Source organism: Panthera onca, chromosome A2, assembly GCF_046562875.1.
Source record: "Panthera onca isolate mPanOnc1 chromosome A2, mPanOnc1 haplotype 2, whole genome shotgun sequence".
Classification (NCBI taxonomy): domain Eukaryota; kingdom Metazoa; phylum Chordata; class Mammalia; order Carnivora; family Felidae; genus Panthera; species Panthera onca.
Genome location: NC_138340.1, coordinates 165969170 through 165983874, shown reverse-complemented (window position 1 = coordinate 165983874; position 14705 = coordinate 165969170). Strand labels below are relative to the sequence as shown.

At 49.8% G+C, this 14705-nt stretch overlaps 1 protein-coding gene across 4 annotated transcripts in view; it reads right to left on the bottom strand.

Moving 5' to 3' along the window:
- DPP6 (dipeptidyl peptidase like 6) overlaps positions 1 to 14705 on the bottom strand; it is an 856594-nt gene that overhangs the window by 131074 nt on the left and 710815 nt on the right. The gene's annotated exons all lie outside the window — the stretch shown is intronic.

Sequence of the window (14705 nt, the reverse complement as noted above, 5' to 3'; positions counted from 1 at the left end):
TGGCTATAAATAGGGTACTCGTAAGAAATCAGAAGTTGGGGATGTGGCTTGCATCTGCCTGGTGCATTTATTTGATGGGACAAAGGCAGCGTCAGGATCAGGTGGGACTCACGCATGTATCATGTGCATTTCTGGTTAATCAGAGACTCCAGACTTCACACAGTTCGCCCTATGCCATCTTTAGGTACGTTCATCCTGTGCCATCACTTTCCACGCGTGAACAGTTTGTGGTCTGATACTTTAGGCACTTGCACGTCAAATGTGTTGACTATTTCAGCTATTGTATTTTTCCTAGCAATTAAGATGGGTGAGCTGAAAAACTGGAAATCTGGCATTTATTCATTCGCTATTCATTAAAAATTATTTAGTGGCGCCTTTTCTGTGCCAATCACAGGAGGCGCGGTGATTAATGGGGTGGGACATAGAATGGCTTTTATTCTACTTAGAGTCTGGTAAAGAAGACAAACTTTACCAGGAAAATGTTCTGAGGGTGCAGGTGCAGCTCTGGGGACGTGTAACAGGAATCCCTAACTTAGGCCAAAGGATTCACTGAGAAAGTGATGGGCAAAACATTTTTTATCGCAGAAAAATACATCTAACACAAAATTTGCCACCATGACTGTGTTTGAGTGTCCGGTCCTGTGGCATTAAGTACATTCACACTGTCGTGCCTCCATCGCCACCACCATTTCCAGAACTTTCCATCTTCCCAAACTGAAACTCTGTCCCCATGAAACACTAGTCCCCATCCCTCCCCAGCCCCCCATACCCTGTTCCACTGTCTGTCTCCACTAATCTGGAGACTCTAAGCACCACACATAAATGGAATCATACAATATCTGTCTTTCACTCAGCATAGAGTCCTCAAGGGCTACGGCAAGTGATAGGGTTTTGAGAAAGTGCTGCTCACGCTGAGGCCTCAGTGAAGACAGCACAGAGATGAGAAGCTGGTTACAGAGAAGAAACAGTGTGAAAGCAGAGACAAAGTGGGCACAGGGTATTGGTGGAGGTGGACAGAGGCTCCTGCAGGCTGTCCTGTCAGGGGCATGGTGGCGGGGGGCGGGGGGGCCAGGGGAGGGCAGGTGCCCCACCAGCAGCAGGAAGCCCTTGATGGTGGCCTGAGAAGGGGAGCATCACAGTCAGATGAGAGTTTTCTGGCGACGAGAAGGAAGCGAGACCGTGAACGGGGGACCGTGTGGCTGGCCTGGTCATCTGAGGGTGCTGACAAGGGGACAGTGGGGGACACCAGCCAGGAGACAGCCGCTGACGGCATTGAGTGAACCAAGGTCTAGGCGAAGGGGTGACATGAAGCAAAGTTGTTCCTGACCCGCTGGGTGGTGGTGACCCAGTTGTGGAGAAGAGGATGGTCTGGGTCCATGGTTCCTGAATGCTGATGGCCCCCGAGAATGATCCAGAGAACTCTTAGAAACCCCACTGCCTGGTCCATCAGCCAAGCCCACTATCAGTATCGAGGGCTGAGAGCCAGGCATCAGGATTTTTAGAAAACATCCCACTTGATTCCAACCTGCAGCCAAATTTACGACCTGTGACCCCGGAGAAACCTAAGGTCTCTTAAGGTAACGACTTGCAGACAAAGCATTTGCGCTCTCCGAGGTGCTGACCGGCTCTGCCCTGTGTTTCTGTAGGAATCCCCGCTTCCGTGTCCGCAAGGCTTTGGACACACTGGTAGCAACTGGCCAAGTGCCGACTTCTACATATGGACCAGGAACGGGACTCAAATCTGGTGCTTTTCTTTTCTTTGTTTTATTTTTTCTTTTATATTTTAGAGACGGGGGAGGGGCAGAAAGAGAGGAAAGAATGAATCTAAAGCAGGCTTCGTGCTCGGTGCAGAGCCTGATGCGCGCCTCAATGCCACAACCCTGGGATCATGACCTGAGCTGAAATCAAGAGTTGGATGCTCAACCGACTGAGCCACCCAGGCTCAGGCTTTTAACGAAATTCTAGAAAAACATACTGTCAGTGTCATTTAAGAGACCACAGAGAGAGGGTATTTTGCAGAGTACAGGAAAGGGTGGAAATACTAATTTTTTTATTGAAAATGCAAAAAAAGGCAATTTCCCCAGATGGTCCTCACTGACAGTAGATCTGAAAGGACCACCAAGTGTTAGTTTTCTGCTCTGGGCTCCTGGCGCTTACAGCATTCACTTCATCCCGAAACGAGTTGGAAAACTTCCAGACACAAGTATACATCCTAATTTAACTTCAGTAGCTGTTCTTATGAGTTTGCCTAAGGGTAAGATGTATTACTAGATTTTAACTTCTTTTATGTATTCTAAGCCTATAATAAATTTTTGAATTAAATCAGACGCAGCCAATTAATATTTTGGGTGAGTAAAATTTGCTGTGATAGATGTTAAAACTTTTATCACCTTGGTTTTACTTTTAATGGAAGGAAATGAAAAGAAACAAGTTGTACCTAAGAGTGCGTTTTGCTTGGGAGACGTTTTACCTTTTCCTTCAGATGTTCCAGTGGAGCTCGGCTCAGAGGCGAGGGACGCGGTGTGGCTCTGTGAATGGTGGCACGGGGAGGGTATGTACTGGGGAGAGTGGCTGAGTTCTCCACTCTCCATGTTCTGTTCAGCACCCCGGCCATCACCTCGGGTCCTGATGCCCACGGGAGCACCTCACCTTCTTGGCCTGCGACCCCCACAGTCCCTGGCCTGGCCCCCACGGTGTGAACACAGCCACTCCCCTCCTGCCGGGGGGTTTCTCACAACCTAGCCTGAGGTGGGTGGTGCCTCCCTGGCACATCCACTGGGAACAGGTGTTCCTGCTCCTGTCACCCCCTCCCCAAATTCACCTCCTACTTGGCCCTCCTGATCAGTCTTTCCTAAAACACCACCTTTATCATGGCATTCTGTTACACAAAACCTGAAATGGCCTTCTGTTAACTATGGAATAGAGTTGAGGCGTCTGGTCTGGGGTTCAAGACCCGACTGTCTCCCTTGGCCTCTCTCCCCTGCAGGATTTATGGTGGTCCGACAACATGCAGGGGCGCGAGGGTGAGAGGCAGTCCATGGGGGCTCCCGTTTGCAGACGGGAGTCCAGATTCTACAGCGCTCAGTCTGCTCCAGGCCCCACAAGGGCGTCTGGAGCACGGGCTGTGGGAGCAGAGGATGTGCCAAGAGACCTGGGCCCATTGCTGGCTTCCGTGTGCCTCAGTTTCTCCTGTCACTAGAGATGGTAACAACCTAGTCTCAGGTGGACAAGAAGAGTGAGTTGGCAAATTGAAAGCAATGCCTGGCACAAAGGATGGGCTCAATAGCACATCTGCTACTGCTGTTGTATAATGTTGTTGTGCGATGATGACCACCGTCATCATTACAAAAACCCATTCTGTCTGGGGGGATGAGGAGAGGCTTCACGGGGGAGGTGACATCTGAGCTAGACCCTCAAGGATAAATGCTTTTAATTTTGATCAAGTCCAATTTACCTATTTTTTTTTCCTCTCATAGCTTGTGCTTTTTGTGCTCCATCTAAGAATCCTTTGCCAAAACCAAGGTCATGAGCATTTACCCCCCTGTTTTCTTCTAAGGTTTTACAGTTTTCGCTCTTAGTTTTGGGTCTATGATTCATTTTGAATTGTTTTTTGCAAATGTTGGCCATGCATTTTCAAATGCTTTATAAACATTAATTCGGTTGAAAAAATAATGCTATAGACAGGCATGAGCCTTGTTTTGAGGATGCAAACACGAGCACGGGGAGGGTAAGTAACTTGACCAATGTCTTGTTGGCCAGGGGTCAGCAGGGGTTCAAACCAGGTGGTGTCGGGGTCGCGAAACGCCATGCCCAAGGTCACCAGGGAATCCGAGGAGGAATCAGGATTGGAACCCAAACAGGTCTGTGCTCTCAGCAGCTACAGCACACTGCCTCTTTATAGCGACTTGTTAAATAAACAAAAGGTGTGATCTCTAACCAGAAATGAACCAGAGACCACGGACACCTGTCTGAGCCACAGCGTCTCCTCACTCTCCCTCCGGCCACTTCTTCAGGCAGAAGAACATGACTGGATGGCATACAGGTCACAGTGTCACCGTCACCAGGATTTTGCCAGCAGATACAGCAGCCATCACAGGGTGTTCCCTTACCTGGGTTTATTCAGGGGAGCCTGGGTCTAGTGCTGCATGACCCACTGGGCTACGCCAGCCTCAAGGCCCTGCTGGCTCCTAAATCCTATCAGCCAAGGCTCTAGAATCGGTTCCAGTGAAGGGGCCGCCCACCTCTATAGCCTTCCCCGCTGTGGACACCCGGTTGGCGGCCGGGTCTGTACCCCACAGCTGCTCCGGGACCAGAGGCCACTCGAGTTTAGTCAGTGAAAAGGCTGCTGAGCCAGCAAAGCCCGCCCTCACCACCGCAGCCCTGCAATCCCAGGCACGGAACTCTGCCCTTGAGTCTTTCTTCCAGAAAGTGTTAGAAAATATCCTCCAAAGTGGTGCGCCTGGGTGGCTCAGTCGGTTAAGCATCCGACTTCAGCTCAGGTCATGATCTCAGAGTCCGTGAGTTCAAGCCCCACGTCAGGCTCTGTGCTGACAGCTCGGAGTCTGGAGCCTGCTTGGGATCCTGTGTCTCCCTCTCTCTCTGCCCCCTGCCCTGCTCACACTCTGTCTCTGTCTCTCAAAAAGTGAATAAACGTTAAACAAAATTTTAGAAAATATCCCCCAAAGTAATGAGATGTACACAAAGCACAGGACGGTGACAAAGCATGTTCTGTGGTCCTTGCGTGGTGGTTTCCAAGCACCACAAGTGGCCGCCGGGGACACGGGGTTTTCTGGTGGGACAGAAGACAGTCCCCACGTCCTGCACACTGGTGATCCTGATGCCCTCCTCAATACCTTCTCTGTCCTCCTCACCTGGAGCTGTTTCCTCTGCTGTCTGCCCAAGTCCCAGTCACCCTGGGAGGCTCTGCTGGGCTCCACCCTCCCAGAAGCCCCTGCGTCACCATCCTCACTGTCCTGCCTCTGCTCACCGACACGCACGTGGCTGCATGTGGAGAGGGTTTTAAAGAGGGAGCGTGAAGGTCAGGCAGAGAGGATGAGGGAGGTTGGAAGTGGGGCAGGATGGTCACATCCCACGGGCCAGCGGCAGCGCTTCCAGTGGATGCCGGCACGAGAGGAAGCTCTTTTCAGAAGTGACCAATCAGCAGAGACTTGAGGAGAGTTCGTTTCCTGCTCCTGCCCGGACTTGGCCACAGCAGCTGGTGGAGATGCTGACAGAGGAGCGGCCACGGGCCCTGGGGACACAGGGGAGGCGCCCCCAGAGGGACGCGGCTCTGACTGTCCCTCCTAAAGACTCGCTGACCTCAGCAGCAGAGGCCGTGAAGAAAGGGCCGTCAGTGCGCGTCTCGGGCGCAAGCTGGTGAGAGCCTCCCTCAATGGCAGGTGCTGCAGCGGAAAGACTGATGTCAAGTTTTCCCTCCTTGTGCACATGACCTGAGCAGACGGGGACAGCGGGCTACACACCCTTCGTACCCCATGTTTCTCCTCTTGGTTCATCGGTCTTCTCAGCTGACAAGACTCCAGTTGACAGAACTGGGCCTGAGTGCTGTCTCCTCAGCACCCCTGCTGCCCTTCCCTCCACTCTGGGGGCCACGTTACTCTGTGTGTGATCAAACACGATTATCTTTTTTGATGAAATAAATTTAAACTAATTTCACGAGCACTTGCAGGGTGGAAGTTTTGCTGGCATCCTGGCCCACACAGCTCACCTGGGAGCCCCAGATTCCAAGCGCATCACCGTGCTTCTAGAGAGGGTGGGGAGCGGTCCAGACGACGCCCAACAGACGAGATCTAGCCCGGGGTGGGAGGAGGCCATCACTCCCTAATTCACAACCAAAAAAGGAAACTTTTGGAAAGCAGAATTTGTGGAATATTTCAAGATCAAAGGCAAGGAAACTAAAAAGTCCAGAGATGTTAAAAAAGAAGAAGAAGAAGAAGGAGAAGGTGCCAGGGGATTTTCTGGATGGAGCGGAAACGCAGACAGAAGGCCTTTAACAGAAGAGGCCCGAACTCCGTGGCAGAGGACGAGGGCGGCAGCCTGGGGCACATCCCTGTTTATGGAGGAGGTAGAGGGCAGAGAGGCCTCCGAGCTTTCATGTGATGGGAATACCCACGCTGGGGTCCCCCTATCTCACAGGCTGCAGGGCGCCATCGGGAGGGGCCGTCGGGTCCCAAACGGTCTCGTAATTCACATCAACATCACCCTCCATCCACATCACAGTGGTGAGTGCTCCAAAGAGAAGGCCGAGCAGGTGTACTGGGGCTCTTCCTCCTTGTTGGAAAACCATATTAACACTGGCTTTAACACACATCAGCTGACCAGATCCTTCTTTCCATATGGTGTCGTTCTACTGTTCCTCCCTCCCCCGCGCCTGCAGGATGAAGCATCCAGCATCTCTTCCCATCCAAACCTCCTCTTGCCAGGCCCCCCTCTCTGCTGTTCCCAAATCAGCCCCGCTCATTCCTGCTGGGTAAGGCCCACAGCACCTGCCGGGACCCCCTCCCAGACTGGCCAGATCCCCCTCTATCCCCAGGCGCAGCAGAAGCTTCTCCCCTACGTTCCTGGGCTCACCCCGCCCTCAGGACTTTGCTGGCACTTTCTGGTCCATTTCGCCTCTGCTGCCACACAGAGCTGTCTCCCCTTCAGCATCCACGGGTCCTTCTCCACAGTCCCCGTGAGAATCCAGTAGGGCAGGGATGCGCGTCCCCAACCCTGCTTCTCCCTCAGCATCCGTAACAGGACCGTGCGTCCAGCCCTACTCCACAAGTACATGGATTCGTTTTCAAACACCTAGTTGGCAAAAGTATTTCTTCTATGGATTTGCTTTCGCTTCATCTTGATTCACGGAGACCAATTCCTTCCCTTGTTTCTGGGCATTTTGGTTCTTTCTGCTATCCTTGCAGTAGAAGGTGCGAGCCATACAGAGATTTTAGCACATCCCTTGCCCCCAAACACACTCTGATTTTAAATAGAGATTTCATGAAATACAAACCAAACAGACTGAAAATATAAGGTATATTTCACTATTCTTTTATAAAACACATATTTTTATTAGTGTGACTTAAAAAGTTTTTTAATATTTATTTTTGAGAGAGAGAGAGAGAGAGAGAGAGAGAGAGAATGAGTGGGGAAGTGGCAGACAGAGAGGGAGACACAGAATCCAAAGCAGGCTCCAGCCTCTGAGCTGTCAGCACAGAGCCTGACGCAGGACTCAAACCCACAGACCACGATATCATGACCTGAGCCAAAGGTGGGTGCTTGACCGACTGAGCCACCCTGGTGCCCCTAATCTGAGTTTTTAATAAGCACTTTTGACTTATTATGGTTTATATACTCATGGTTTCAGTAATTGTTTAAGTTTATTTATTTATTTTTGAGAAAGAGAGTGAGTGTGGGGGTGGGGAGGGGCACAGAGAGGGAAAGAGAGAGTATCCCAATCAGGCTCCATGCTGTCAACGCAGAGCCCAACATGGGGCTCAATCTCATGAACCGTGATATCGTGACCTGAGCTGAGATCAAGAGTTGGACGCTTAACAGATTGAGCCACCTAGGCATCCTATGGTGACATTAAATTCTTTACGAGTTCAATTAATTGGAAATCTCTGGAGGAATGTGAACTTTCAGTTAAACAAGTTTTCAGGGTGAATTCTCTAATTAAAGATCTTTCTGATTTCAATGTTTAGAGAAATATTTCCATATTTTCCTACTTTTGGGATATATTAGATAGAATGAGGTATACAGCATGGAATTGGTGTTGAGTAGGGACCTTGAGTTGCCTAAGCTCATTGGCATAAATATGTATTCTCATTGCCTAGAACTGTTGCTGTAGTTGTAGACGAACGGATTGGGTTGAACCTATACCTGTCCTCAGAGTTCTTTTCCCTGATGCTGTCGGTACAACCCTTTTCCACGTAAGTAGTACAGAGAAAAACCAATATTTAGTGTATGAGTTAGCTGGGTTTAGACTAATTGAATCTTTGACTTGTTTTGGAATCTGAAAACCTAATAAAACTTCAGCTGACTCGGTAGAAATCAACATTTGTCTGTGTGAGTGTGTGTATTAAGTGCTAATTGATACCCTCAGTATTTCTAAACCGGATTCGCAGGAGAGGACAATACAACACATCTCCACACGTTCGAGGGGTGGTTACAATAAAGCTCAAAGTGACATCCATGGCTAAAGAGGGAGCTAATTATCTCAGGAACCAAGGATGAGATAATTACTGTAATTGGGTGCAACTTAGCTCTTAGTTCTGGAAAATCAAGGCCAATAGGGAAGCATATCGAACAGCTCAGTGCTTGGCAAAAAGATAGCAACACAGGTCAGGGCAGAATGAAGAAGAGGAGGGAACATGGGGCTTGAAGCAGAAATCAAAATTCTAGCTGAGACTGCCATCCGGCCAGCTTCGCATGGGCCACCTGCTGAGCCTCACGTCCTTCACCGTAAATGCGAGGGTCTCTATGATTTCCTCTATCTTCTACATTGTTCAACAATGCTCAACGTTCACAGTGAGGCCAGCATGTTACTATCAAGGGGAACATGGACTCTCCATTTAGCAGTTGAAAAACCTCAATTATGATACTCTCTTAGGTTTCTTTAACTGACATGGCATGGACTTCCTAATCTCAAGAAGCCATCCCGGTAACACTATTTACTGCTTCTTGCCTCGTTTCTAGTTCTCTTGAGTTTTCCTATTTCCTGAACAAACACAATTTTACTCATGTTTCCATAATAAATAAGGATGAAAGATCCCATTATATAGGGCATGAAATTTAATTCCTAGGGTGAAACACAGACCTGTTTGGATGGGGCACGGAGTTACTACCACCTACCACGGGTTCAGCAGTGATCATAAGGACGTTATGTATTTCTAAAGCAAACTAGGTAATCTTCACTGCAGGCCATTCTAACCCCACAGGACATACTGCACACAGTTAACTCACATTACTGGAACTACACACAAATAGAACACGTCACCAGAACGTGGAAATTCTGTCTCTAAATCTTGCAGCCCGGTCAACATATCTTTTAGGAGACTCTAGTAAATAAGCAAAATGCCGACCGGAGAGGCCAGTACGTCCCTGGGAGGCTGCCACTGGCCACATGCATGTTTCTATAGGGCTTTAATTTCGAGGTGTACCACAAAAGTAACCTCTGGTCCCTTGAATGTCTTCATCAACAGGTCCCGTAACAGCAAGTTAGAATCACCAACTCGTGGATTAAAAAAAACTGTTCTGCATTTAGAACTTAATGGTGGTCCGGTCCACATAGAGCTTGATTTTCTGCTAACTTTGTTTCTATTTCCCTGGACAGCTGGTATGGGTAGACAGGGACTCTAAATGTTTATGATAAGTTGCATCTGGGCGAGGAGAACTGTATATAATGAGTGGAAGCCGTAGCCGTGACTTCCCGGGTGCGTGGCTCCAGAGGGGCATTGGGCAGGGCAGATGCCACACCCGCCTATGGGCTCCTGTCTACCGAGCTGTCCTCTGGCAGGGAGAACAGGGAGGTAGTGGCTGCTTACGGCTGTGGGGGCACTGCCGCACGCGATCCTGCAGGAGAGGAACCCCTAGTACCACCCACTGGCCAACAGTTCCTGTCCGTAATCCTGAGGGTCAAGTGGATGACTACCACGGCCATTTGTGGACTTCCAAGTGAGAATATTTGCTCCATTGATACAAGACCCCCACAGGGGTCTCAGAGCAGCCCTAAGGCTCCTTGGGCATCCTGTCTTCCCAGGATGGTGGGCATTGCAAGTCTTTCCCGGAGTGAAGTTACTACGGAGTAATTACAAGAAAGGCTATGTGCCAGCACTAAAGGAGGGCACAGTAAAACAGTGCTGGGTTTCTTTGAAGAGCAAACTGGCTGGCTGAGATCAAGCCATTTGTCTATGAGGGCAGCAAACCCCACAACCTCAGACCACACGTGTTCACCATTATCACAGCATATACAGAAAAAAGGAAAAATGTCACAATCCTACAACCCGCGTGCATACACAAAATATGACTATTAACATAAGCTTTGTTGTATTCGATTCCCTCCTAGATGTGTGTGCGCATGCACGAAATCTAGTTTTTAATAAAACTAAGGTTATACAGCATGTGCAGTTAAGATTTATATCAATAATGCTTTTGTGTCACAGAGTATCCCTGACACGTGCCTTCTGGAGATTCACTAGGGGCAATGCCTTTATGGTCCTGTTGTCTGGCACAATTCTGTTTTTATTACAATAAAAATGCTACCACTGCATCTTTGTGGTAAAACCTTTGCTTATATCTCCACTATCTCCCTAGAATAAATTCCTATGAGTGGAAATCATGAATCACACTCACTGTGCAATTAAAAAAAAACAGGTAAAGGACATGAATGGATGCATCACAGAACCACACAAAGTACTGGAAAATACAGAAGCGTTTGTACTCGCTCATAACAAATAGAAATCTTATCGCAGAGGGACTATTTTGTTTATCAAATTGTCAGAGACTGAACAACAATGATCCCCAACATTGCTAAGTATGCAGGGCGCTCTCTGGATGGGAACAGAGACTGAGAGAACATTTACAAAAAGCAGTCAGCAAAGCTCATCAAAGGAGACTTTTTTGTGTGTAGATTATGTGAGAAAGACTTGGAAATAAAGTATAATTGGCCCGTTCAAACCATATGCACTGGAAACTGATGACGGCAGGAAGCAGCTGCCTCTGAACCAGGATAACAACAAACACACTCACAGGTGCTGATGCGCCTTCCCCCCCACCCCCCTGTCAACGACCCCAGGCTGCGGGGCCCTTCTCAAGGTCAGGAGCTGACCAGTCAGTCTGTAGATTAAATGAATTCTTGACTTGCTCTGGTTTGCTCCTGTCACTTGTATTTTGGCCATTCCTCTGCTCAACTGGGCAAGGAAGTGACCCTCCAGTCTCCTAGTTTATTACCCCCTCTGGAGAGTGGATGGGTGGAGGGATGCCAAGGCTGTTGGCCAATGGGAGGCTTTAAGATTCTTGGTAATTCAACCCTTCTGCGCTGCTGGAGGGATTGCAAGCTGGTGCAGCCGCTCTGGAAAACAGTGTGGAGGTTCCTCAAAAAATTAAAAATAGAATTACCCTACGACCCAGCAATTGCACCATTAGGTATTTATCCAAAGGATATAAAAATGCTGATTCAAAGGGGCACCTGCACCCCAATGATTATAGCAGCGCTATCGACAATAGCCAAAGTATGGAAAGAGCCCAAATGTCCATCGACTGGTGAATGGATAAAGAAGATGTGGTATATACATATACAATGGAATACTACTCAGAGATCGAGAAGAATGAAATCTTGCCATTTGCAATAATGCAGATGGAACCAGAATGTATTATGCTAAGCGAAATAAGTCAGGCAGAGAAAGACAAATACCGTATGCTTTCACTCATATGTGGAATTTAAGAAACAACAGATGAACACGGGAGAAGAGAAGGAAAAATAAAATAAGATAAAAACAGAGAGGGAGGCAACCCATAAGAGACTCTTAAACACAGAGAACAGACTGAGGGTTGCTGGAGGGAGGGGGGGAGGGATGGGCTAGGTGGGTGATGGGCATTGAGGAGGGCACGTGTCGGGATGAGCGCTGGGGGTCGCACGTAAGGGGTGACCTTGGTTCTACTGCAACCAATCTTGGTTCTACTCCTGCAGCCAAGACTACACTGTATGTTAGCTAACCTGAATTTAAACAAATAAACTTAAACATTTTTAAAAAGATTCTAGGTAATTCTTATTCAATTCAGGGGTGTCTCCATCACTTGACAAACACCCACTCAAGCATCTCCGATGCGCCAGGCTGGGAGCTAAACACGTGCGATACAGGACCACAGCTGATCTGTGCGGTGAACACAACTCTGTTTACCTGTGTGACCGCTTCGTATTTCCCAGTTAATTCATCAGCCTGAAATTCAGAGCACCTGGTTCTGGCCCAGGCGGCTGTGGGACATGGCGAGAATCACTTAACTGCTCTGCCCTTGGATTTCCCCACCCGCAAAACCCAGATAACCCCACCGGCCGCACCTGCAGGAGATAATTTAGGGGAGAAAACCTTGAAGGTCATGAAGCACGTTTAAAGGTAATGTATTATCAGTAGAACAAGCATCATCAGCCCAGCTGATCCTTCCTACGGACGGCACCGCTCTGATAACAGGGTCTCTGCAGGTTCTTACACACCGTCCTGCAAAAATCAGGGCCACACATTACATCCCACATCCACTCGAGCAAATTAATACAGGACTTAATGCCACAGGGCAGAGTTCAGTGCCAGGAAAGAAAAAGTCTCGTAGATCGTCTAGGCTACCCTTCTTACCAGAAAGTACTCACATTTTTCACCCTTTCAAAATGTCAACCCAAATCAAGACGAAACATCATCAGAAACCCCACCGTAACGACCCTCCCGTCAAGCAGCCTTCAAACATCAAGGAGAAGCTTCCTTTTCAAAGTCACCCACCCAGAAAAATCCCTCAGTGTCTCATCACCTGCAGAAGACACATTTAACCTGGAGAGTTCGGACGTGTTGTTTTTTCAGAGCTGAGGGAGAGGTCTCAAGATCAAACGATGCTCCTGTGCATTTGACAGACCTCATTCAGGGTCCACCGTGACGCTACTGACCTCCACACGGGAACTAAAGTGTTTCACGGCTGACCAAACGGATGCGATGCTCCTAGTGGGTCCAGGAACACAGAGCAGCGGCCGTGAGTCTCTGAGGCTCCAGGGCCGCCCAGGGTGGCCTGGCTGGGCTTCCTGAAATTCCCGAGGCTGGGAAAGGGCAAAGCACCCAACATGGCCTGGGCAGTGGGCTCCTCAGAGGAAGACTGGAGTGGGGAAAGGAAGGGCGAGCGGAGGCTGGCCAGGTGGAGGAGGTGCAGAGCCTTGTGGGAGACAGAGGCATGTGGGGACGTCTGGTGATGCCCCTTAGCGGGAGGCTGGGGTGGCCGGTCAAGGCAGACAGTGTGGAGGATGCAGGGAAGGGGCAGGGAGAGCTAATGCAGGTCCTGCCGTCCACGTTAATGCCCACGTGCTTTCCTCTAAGAACAGGGAACCTGGAGGGCTCCGGTGGTCACCGTGGTTGTCGGCTGCCCTGCATTAGGGAGAAGATGGGCAACGTGCCTCCCACGACCACCCACTGCCATGTAGGAGCAGGGGCGGCGAGTGGACAAGGGCCCCAGTGGGGTCGTCCAGCCGGGGGACAACGGCGGCTCGGGCTGGGTGTTGGCCGTGGGACCGTCGCGCTGCAGGCAAATCCCCAGGTGTGATGGTGCCTGGACACAGACGATGGGAGAGGCAGGGTGACGGACACATGTGAGTGGACGCATGGTGGCACCCACTGGGGACCCCTGCAGCAGGTCGGGTGGGAAACCACGATCCCACCTTAGATGCGGGAAATGGACAGTCCACGTGGATACGCACACTCACCAACGGTCTTCAGAGAGGCTTGTCTCAGGCTGCAGGTGATGTGAGTTGCACTTACACTAACCACGAAAACCGCTCATCGACCCTGAACGACCTTGAGCCATTGTGGGACCCTGCTTCTTCTTTCCCCTTCCATCTTTCGTGGCACCACAGCCCAGGCCTTGACCCTGTGTGGTCGGCGGGAGCCCCTGGACAGGGACACGCCAGCCAGGGCATTCCCGGTCCCTGGTCCCGGTCGGGGAGGGGGTCCCTTAACACCTCGCCTCGCTGGCCAGCGGGAAATGTCAGGACGTCACCCATCAGAGGTATCAGTGCCAACTGCTCATCAAGCTGTCTTTCTTCAAAGGGTTCCGCATGGGAGGGCCACTTAAAAGCCACACAAAGGACCTCTAACAGGCTTCTAGGGCGTGTGACAAACTGCTGGAGAGAGGGCCTCTGACCCTTCTCCAAGGGAGACGGCCCCCTGTGCTCCAGAGGAGAATGCTCTCAGGTGCGCTGTGATCTCTAGAATGGTTGTAGCTGCTCTGTGGCAAATGCTGATCTCTCAACAAAAGGACAACTGTATTTACTGCCTCAGCCTTAAGAGAATACTCGCTTCTGTTTTACATCTGGATGTCTTGGCTAACCACTTGGTGGCGATCTCCACTTTCCATTGGCCTAGACTGAAGCAGTTCCTCCCTATTCCTGTGACTCTGGGGCTGTCTGTATTCCAAGGACTCTCCCCCCAGCCACAGTGATGCTCAGAGGTGGGTGCGTGTCCCACACAGTGGCCAGCACTTTCCTGATGCAGTTTTGAGCCTCGTGGCTTCTTGCCTCTGGGTCCTGGTGTAGAAGGATACAGACCTGGAAGTCCTAGGGGTTATTTGTATTCCTGACCCCGCAGAAAGTATCTATTTATGGTAGGAGACAGTGAAATAAACACCCAAAGGGAAACAGGCAGGAGGAGAGATGCAGGAGAAAAAGGGAAAGCAGGAAAGCAAGACAGGTAGAGGGAGAGACAGGTGCACACCCAAGGATTTGCTCCAGCACCTGGATACAGCTATGCCTGATGCCAATCCTGCCTCTGCCTATCCTTGGCATGTAAGAGACTTTCTTCTTTGTTTACTCCAGTTTAACTTGGAATTCTGTTCCTTATAACTGAAAAATCCTAGGAATATATACACTTCTTTTGCTACAGGTACTCTGTTGGCACGGTCTGCCTCTCTCCCTCCTCTGCTAAGCCCTTCCTGTCTAGGCACTGTGGACAATGACAGGTCTT